Genomic DNA, 8,943 nt, shown 5'->3' on the forward strand with positions numbered 1-8,943 from the left:
ACGTAAAAGAGTGAGCAAACATGTTTGGACTCTTGATATGCTTCAGGGCGTGCATGTATAGATTAGTGTGCTTCCTTTTCAAAACTTTCTCTTGGAAAATGTATACATATTTCATTACTGACACTCCCTATGCTGAGTGCAATTAGCTTCTGGGTGGTCTGACACACAGATCCTCACATTAACAGTCCAGTGTGTTTCACACAGTGCCCTGAACCCAAAGAAAGCAAGATTCACTTGTACATTCTTATATTAAAGAATATTTCTTCATTTACCTAATTAGTACCTAATTAGAAGCATAAGAAATATATCTATGCTCTACTTTACATTCTTCTATAACTAATGAAAACAACAGTTGTACCTTGTTTTTATAAACAATAAAATAAGTGACATCACATAGTTCCTTCTTTGCCTCTAGTTCAATGCTAACATCAATCAAATTTATACTTCTATATCTAAAAATAATTTGATCTCCCAAATTATAACATGCATTTCCTTCTTAATTTTCCCAAAGTTCAATAAAAACTTTATGTGTGCAGTGTATCTGGTCATCTGCACTCCTTCATATCTCAGTATAGATTAGATAGCCCAAAGAATCATGGATGCAACACTCTTAGAAATCAAACATATGTTAGTGTGATTCTTTCATCCTTGTCTTCCTGACACAATTGCCCATTCTTGCTTTGGAATCTTAGTTTCTATAAGCTAGAGATTTACAAACTTTGGTTCTTCAAATTATTGAAAGTTCCATGGAAACCCTTAAATTTGGTGAAGATCCAGAGAACAAGACTGGATTTCATATGGCCTCCTTCCTATTAGAAAGATCATCTTGGTCTATTTCAAATATTGGAATCATTAATATAATTTATTTTGGAAAAAATCATTTGTCTCCCCAATTTAAACAGTACTTTTGACCCATAACCTGTAAAGTATAAGACAAAGACAAGGCTAGGGTAAGCTTAATGTGCCAGCTGTGACCCAAGAAATAAGCTGAACTCATACTGCAGTATAGACCTGTATTTCACAGAAGGGTCAGAGAGTAAGTCAAGATTGGGGAGAGTGGCAGGCACCTCTAAATAGGTACCTGTGATCTTTCTTTTACTAAGTATGATTTCCCATGGTCTTTAAAATGGACCATGCTCCTTGGTACATCATTAGAGTTGGTGTAAACAGTAATCCACATCTGAGTATGACGGTACAACAAGCTGGTAATGTCAGCCCTTGAAAGCTGGAGTCAGGAGGATCCGAAATTCAAGATCAGCCTGTGCTACACAGTTTCAGGCCAGCCTGGGCTACATGAGGCCTTGTCTTAGAAAGAGAGCGAGAGTGAGAGAGCGAGAGAGAGAGAGAGAGAGAGAGAGCGAGAGAGAGAGAGAGAGAGCGAGAGAGAGAGAGAGAGAGCGAGAGAGAGAGAGAGAGAGCGAGAGAGAGAGAGAGAGAGCGAGAGAGAGAGAGAGAGAGGAAAGAAGAAAGAGAAAGAAAGAAAGAAAGAAAGAAAGAAAGAAAGAAAGAGAAGGAAGGATGGAGGGTAATTCAGATTTATGTCTCTATAACTTTTGCTCCCTTTTCCTGTCTTATACTGTCTGTTAGTCTAACATTTCCCCATTGTAATTTGTTTCCATTAGCATGGGAAACATCCCTCACTTGTCATTGCCCTTCAAAAATCCTGCTTATCCCTCCAGACAATTAAAAAAATCTATCTCTTCTGTGAAATTTCCTGTGATACCATAACTCAGAAATGCTTATTATTTCTTGTAGATTACATGACTTGTACTTCAATTTAGTGGTAGAATTATTTATTTCAGTTCACTATTGATTCATGCTGCTTGCTCCTGGAGCATAGACCTGTATTCTTTAATAAATAATTTTTTTTGACTCTTGCTTAGAAGTCATACCACTATGATAAATCTAAAAAATTATGAATAAATTTTTCCCATAAAGATCTTTAGGGAGCCCACATATAACTGCTGTACTATGGAATCATGAGTGCTGTGTGCAGACTAGGATGCCCTCCTTCCACCAATTCAGGTTGTCAGGCTTGGCAGCAGGTACCCCTACCTACTAAGCCACCCCAATGACTCTAGGAAGCAGTCGTGATTGCTACTATCTTCTTGTCAGAATCAAATGCCCAACAATCCTATTACTTTGCATTAAATACCTTCTAGTTGGAGGTAGAAACTCTTTAGGGAACATTTTGACAGACATTGTGTTCTAGCTGCAAAGGAGGATGAAAAATAAGTTTCTTACTCCTACTCCTGTATCAAACAATTTCTACCCCACAATGAAGATTTGGCAAAAAGAGAAGTGACCAAAATAGGAAGAGATGTTAGAGCCTGGTGTATATGGTTCTGTAAGTGTTGTTTTTAAATTTGTTTTTATTTAATTTTTGTATATTTCATACAGAAAATCTCAAACAGTCTTAATCACCTTTTACCCTCTTCCCCCCCGGCACCCTCCCACAGGCACTCCTCCCCACTGGAACCTATATACTCTGTCATCCGGGTTAAGGCCCACTCTATCAAGTCAGTGTCACTACATGTTCCCCAGTGCAAGTCCATACACTGAGGTCTAGTATTGCTTTTAACTCACATTTCAAAATTTATATCCATCCTACTGTCTAAATCTTCACCTTTTCTATGCTAAGGGAAACATAATGTCTTTATCTACCATGTATTGTAATGCAGATAATTGGACTATTTTTCAGACTTTTTTACTTCAATGGTGAGTCTGTTTCAAAAGCAGTCTATTGTACAATATAATCTTGCACATAACTTATTTTTATATAGACTTTCGTATCCATGTCTACAGGCTTTATTCATTTAGTTCCCAGTCCCTTCAAAATTGTTTTCTGTCAGTTGATAAAACAAAACTGTTTTACCTGGTTTAAGCATCACCTTCCCCTTACTAAAATTCACTTCTATATACTTACCATCTAGCTCAAAGCCCAAATCAAACTGCTACTTACTTTTCTTTTAACTGTTGCTATATCTGGAAATTATTCTGTGAAGACCCAGCTGCTTTCATCAGTTATTTCATTAATGAAATCAAGTAACAGAGGCTGTGCTCTTTCAAATGATGCAGAAGAAACCCTTGTCCTACCTTACTACATAACCCCCAGAAGAAATCCATGTTCTTCTATCCTCTGAAGATTCTATGAAAACTTCCTTGGAAATATACATAAAATATGCTCTGGAGTACAGGTATAACCCTTGATTCAATGCTGCGACATAATATCAAGGTCTCTGTATAACTCTATGTTGGGAAAATTCTGTCTTTCTTTTATTAAATGTATGGGTTCATTGTAACATATCATCTTATAAAAATCATTGAATGTGTTAGAATTCAATTCACTTGAGTGTATATTTGTAGAGAAAAAAAAATGAATCAACTTATCTAGGTCCTGGGAATAGAAACTATAAAATGCAGCCTTTACTTTCAAGAAAGTTATAAAGTAACAAGAGAGAAAAGTAGTGAGTGAAAATTTACAATATTACATAAATAAATTAAAGACTGGAAATAGGTGTAGGATATAATTATATAGTGAGGATGACCACACATAGATCTTTGAGTAGATGATATTTTCATAAACTTTATAAGATGCACAGGTGTTTCCTAAGGTTGAAAAAATGAAAATAGGAGTTTTTCTAGAAAAAATAGCATGAACAAAAGTTCCAGAGCTTGTATCAATCTTAGTTGTTAGAAGAGTTTTAAGCTGTTTACTTAGTATGTTAGGTGTGGCTGATGAGTATGTACGGACCAAATCATGCAGGTTCATATCTGCCTTCCATAGATGTTTAATGATAGTTTAGTTTTAATCTTGCAGGTGATGGAAAGCTGCTGGGGGATTTTTAATGGGAAAATGACATGATCAGACTTACATTTTGCATTTGTTAAATCTCTCTTGACAGCATGAGAAGGAGAGGATGGAGGAGGGTAAGACGAAGTAAGAAAAGCAAGTACAAAAGAAGCTATTCCAGTGCATATGAGAGTCGATAAAGCTTAGGAACTGAGCCCAGCCAATGAGGACCGAAGCTGATGTGATTCTCATGCTTCTTGCTTGGGCGATCAAGTGCCCCCAGTCAGGACAGAAAAGGAGAGACAAAAGTTCAATCCTAAGTGAAGAAAATATGATTTCTATTGAATTATTTTACTGAAAATGTTAGGCAGGAAGTAGTTCTAAAATGCTAGGCACTTAGTAGATAGTGTGTAGCAAACCTACACCATTGAAATTTTTTAGCCTGAAGCCTGGGGGTTTCAAATTCCTAAGAAAGAAGACAGACTGAAAAGAGATCTGAATTCAGAAAGATACACATTCAAATAGTAGTCAGAAAACCTCCAGTAAATAAATAAGAACTGCAAGAAAAAAGATATTAGAGGATATGTGACAGAAACCACGCAGATAGAAAAAGTGATGTCAAGATCAAAGGTTATTTAGACTTAGCTGTGATCATTTATTGTCTCTGCCTATTCTAGTTTGGTAATATCTATGTGGTAGAGCAGATGAAGCTGTTTTTTCTTTTCAAAGTGCTAGTTAGAAAGAGTATATTGGAGAGATTTATCAAAGGTGAAGATTGAGAATATAGCTAAACCAAAAAGAAAATAAAAGTTTGGAAGAAAATTGTGTAAGCCAAGATTTGACGATGAGAAAGAGAGAATAGATGGAATAGCCTCCAGCTAGTTTAGGAGAACTTCTTGCCTGAGACTTGGAAGAAGAGAAGAACAATTATTGTGGTTCTACACACTACTATACTTCTAGAAGGCTGAGTTTTTGGTTCACAAGGGTATCACATCTCCGTGTTCGGAAAAATACAGTGGTGAGCAACCCAAAGACTAGGTGGACATAGTTTGGATGTGGAAAATCAAACAGGAGGAAGTTTGTCAAAGAATACAGTATGTTTTCACATTCATTCTAAGTTTTTCTATCTCTGTTATTTCCCTTGTCTCTATACAGTTCAAAATTTTAAATAACTTAGTAGTTCTTGTTTATTATTTCTTTCTTAATTTATTCATTCTTTATCTTCCTCTCTCATCTCCGGATTGCCCCAACTTTTAAAATTTCCTGTTTTTTCTCTTCTTTAGAATTCCTTGACAAATGATATACACCAGGCCCTGAGTGGGGGCAAAGAGGGATATTCAGCAGGACATTACAGCTGTACACTTCCTGTTTTGTTCTTACAGCATTTGGTTCTTCTGCTAATACATCTGCATGGCTTACAACTCTCACCCAGTGTTCTACCTCTACATCTTTTTCAGGAACCCTAGAACATTACTATAAAATCTGTAGTAGTCCAATCTATACTTCTGCTTCTGTATGCCTGGTAGACACATGCATTTTTGCTGACTTCAGACAAAGACTTAGAGGAGGCAGACAGGCAGATATCAAAGTGCTGTCTCCGCAGGCTGGCATCCTTCATGGTGGAACCATGGCATAGAGAAGGTCTAGGCTTCACCTCTAATTGCCATGACACCTAGAGAAAGACCATCTTTCATAATGATCAAATAATAGTTGTGAAATTCAAGTTGGTTATATGTCAGTACAGTGTTACTGCTAGAGGTTGTGTCTTTAGGGCAGACTCTCCTGGGCAACACGAACATCTATGGAGTCACAGACACGTATTGGGCTATACAGAGTACAGAATACATGGTGATTTATTCTTGCATTTTTGTCCTTCATACATCAGAATCATATGTAAAAGGAATATTGTATTATTTTCTGTCAAGAATTCATGAAGCTAAACAGTCATGGTCATTTTATTAGACTAGAACATTTTTTGTGTGTGTCTTCTTCACCCCAGGGATTTTAGTTTGACTTCCAATTTACAATGGAGAAGCTGTTTTTGATCCAGTGTATAATCATGTTTAATTTGTTTAATTTATTTAATGATAGATGCAAATGGTAAGAGTAATATTTGCTATACTTCACTGGCATGTTCCGAAACCAAGGATCATTTCTGGTTTTGTTGGTTTGTTGATACTTACTTGTTCTTTTGTTTTTACTAATGTTCTGTTTGTTAAGGAACACAATAACACTGTTTCAAAAACTCATTATCCATTTTAAATATTTACATTGAAAAGATTAACAGTTTGTAGTCCATAAACATAGTAATGAAATATATAACTTCCTTTGTAATGACCAAATTTTAAAAACAAAACTCTGTGTGTGTATGTATGTGTTTTTTGTGCATGTGTGTTTGTGTGAATGGTATATTCATATGTGCATGTGTGTGTGTTGGAGTGTAACCAGCCTTGTTGGTGTGTTCTGGCCAGAGAAGGATTTTAGATGTCTCCATCTATCACACTCCAACTTAATCCCTTGAGACAAGTCTTTCACTGAACCTGGACCTCACTGTCTTTTTGACCAGGATGGTTAGCAAGCATGCCCCAGTGTTCTTTTCTTTACACCCTCCACCCAATGCTGAGGTTACAGATATACCAGGCCAAACCCAGAGTTTTTTACATAGGTGCTAGGGATCGAAATTGAGGTCTTTATGCTTATAAAGCAAGTCCTTTTACCATTTCTCCCCATTCTAAATTCAAGATTTTAGATGTAAGAATGTAGCAAACATTCTTACTGAATCTTACAAGGTTGGTAGGTTCTGATCTGTGCCTCATTCACAAGCAATAACCTCAGGGCCTACACATGTAAGACATAAAGCAATGGACTGCATACTGTGGTGGGCATAGTCATGCACATCATAGCCTGTTAGTGATGTCTTTATGTAGCTGTGTGATAGCCACCACTAGGAACCTACATTATTTCAATATTTTATATAAATGTATTTTTCTTGACTTTTATAAGTTATCTAGAATCAATAGTTTTTCTATTAAGGAAAAGAATAACAAAGTAAACACAAATGCAAATTTGGCATCCCTTAAATGACTATAAACTATAAATGAATTTTGCACATAGAATATTCTTATATCTTTTACATTATTATTAATGGTGTCTAAATGTAGAGTTACTTTATTATATATACTCTGTCCAATGACAAATTTTGTACATTTCAGAATCTGTCATTGTCTGAAATTTTTCATCTTTCTTTTAAATTCCCCAGTATTTAATGTGGGTCTATTCTAAAATGGGCTCCTAATGTTTTTATTTTTCAAGACTAAATGAATCCTGAAGGCAAATAACAAGTGTAAATTCAGTGCCACTGTGTTTATATCAAGACAATGGTTGTGCTTTTGTTATGCATCAGTCTTTTCTTGTTTGTTTGAGAACTATGACATTAGAGAACAAGAATGCTCAGAAATTTCACAGATTTTGGAAATCATTGGATATGATTCTTGTGTATCCTAAGCCTCACTGTGGCCTCTACTGAGTGACATGAAGGAAACTGATGGTAAAAGCCTGATGAATTCTGGTCAGCTTCATTTTTCTGCTCACCGAATGAGGGATTGGGGTTGCCATGCCTGGACAGTGGGACACAGCCGTGATGACAGAAGAAGCATAGTGACAACTGTGACTCCTCCTCTTCCATTCACCCAACGATATGTGCTCCTTCATCCTAAGCCTCACTGTGGCCTCTACTGAGTGACATGAAGGAACCTGATGGTAAAAGCCTGATGAATTCCGGTCAGCTTCATTTTCCTGCTCACTGAATGAGGGATTGGGGTTGCCATGCCTGGACAGTGGGGCACAGCCGTGATGACAGAAGAAGCACAGTGACAACTGTGACTCCTCCTCTTCCATTCACCCAACGATATGTGCTCCTTGATCTGAAAGTCACAGTAGTGATGGTCCTCATCACTATTCATTTGATAAGCCATTGTGGTCCCTGTAAAAACTAGGAAGATCCCAAAGACTGTAGTCTACTTAAAGTCCAACAACACAGTTGCCTTTCAGAAGTGTTGTACAGGATACAACATCCTAGCTGGAACAAATCCATAACATCTCAGGTACATGGAATGTGGCTGTTTTATTTGGCAAATACCTTCTTTTTCATACCAGTTAATAAAGCACAACTGAGACAGTTGACATCTGTTAAAAACAAATATCAGTATTTAAACCTTTGTTCCATAGTATCTAAACTCTCAACCTCTGAATGCTTTTAGGTATCCCACAGAAATCTCATTGATTCATTGTACTGATGACAATTTGCTGTTCAGTCAGGATGAGTAGAGGTTTATTAAGACAGGTAGTCATTAAGAGCAACAGAGGAAGTGAAATAAACCTATGAGGATTTTAAAAAAATGACAGTTTAGTAAAAATGTCAAAGGTTCCAGTGGTCAGACACAGGCTGTTGGAACTCCTACAACATCAAAGATAAATTTTGCATCCAGATCCCTTACCACAGAAAGTAAACACAATGCTTAGAAGGGCTTGTGGGTTTCAGAGGCAACAGATTTCACCTCCCAGTCTGCTTCCTTGGCTGACATACTGTATAACATGAAAGACTGCAAGCTCTAAGGGGAGCAAAGTACAATAAAGAGCTCCACATCAAGTTCAGGCAAGTGCAAACAGCCTGCCACTTGGCCTATATCATCCAGATCAGCTGTGTGGCCTTGTGACAAGTCTTGGTTGGGGGAGAATCTCAGCCCAGGTCCCTGGGGTCCAGGACCCTGATTGTGTTCTCTGAAGAGAATTACACTCTGTTTGAGAGACAGCTCCTGGGAAATTATTAAATCTAGGAAGATCTAAAACAGCAGGCCCATGGTAGCAAGTGACTGTGCCTCCATAACCTTCTGATAAGGTAAGATCTGTCTGACTTGCCAAGCACGATGTCAGAAGGGCCCAGCAGCTGTCAGTAAGATTCTATAGGATCAGAGAGAAAGGATAGCTGTATGGTTCAGCAACCCAGATTCCCTTATGGTTTCACCAGAGCTGCTTCAGTGGTCTTTACACTTTTCAATGCCTTGAGGGCCATATGAGTGCTATGTTCAGCCAGGTGGAAGAGGAGAACAGAGCTCAACTTTATTTTATGGAGGGACCAGAAGAGTTTATGG

Source organism: Nannospalax galili, unplaced genomic scaffold (assembly GCF_000622305.1).
Source record: "Nannospalax galili isolate Female #2095 unplaced genomic scaffold, S.galili_v1.0 scaffold191, whole genome shotgun sequence".
Classification (NCBI taxonomy): domain Eukaryota; kingdom Metazoa; phylum Chordata; class Mammalia; order Rodentia; family Spalacidae; genus Nannospalax; species Nannospalax galili.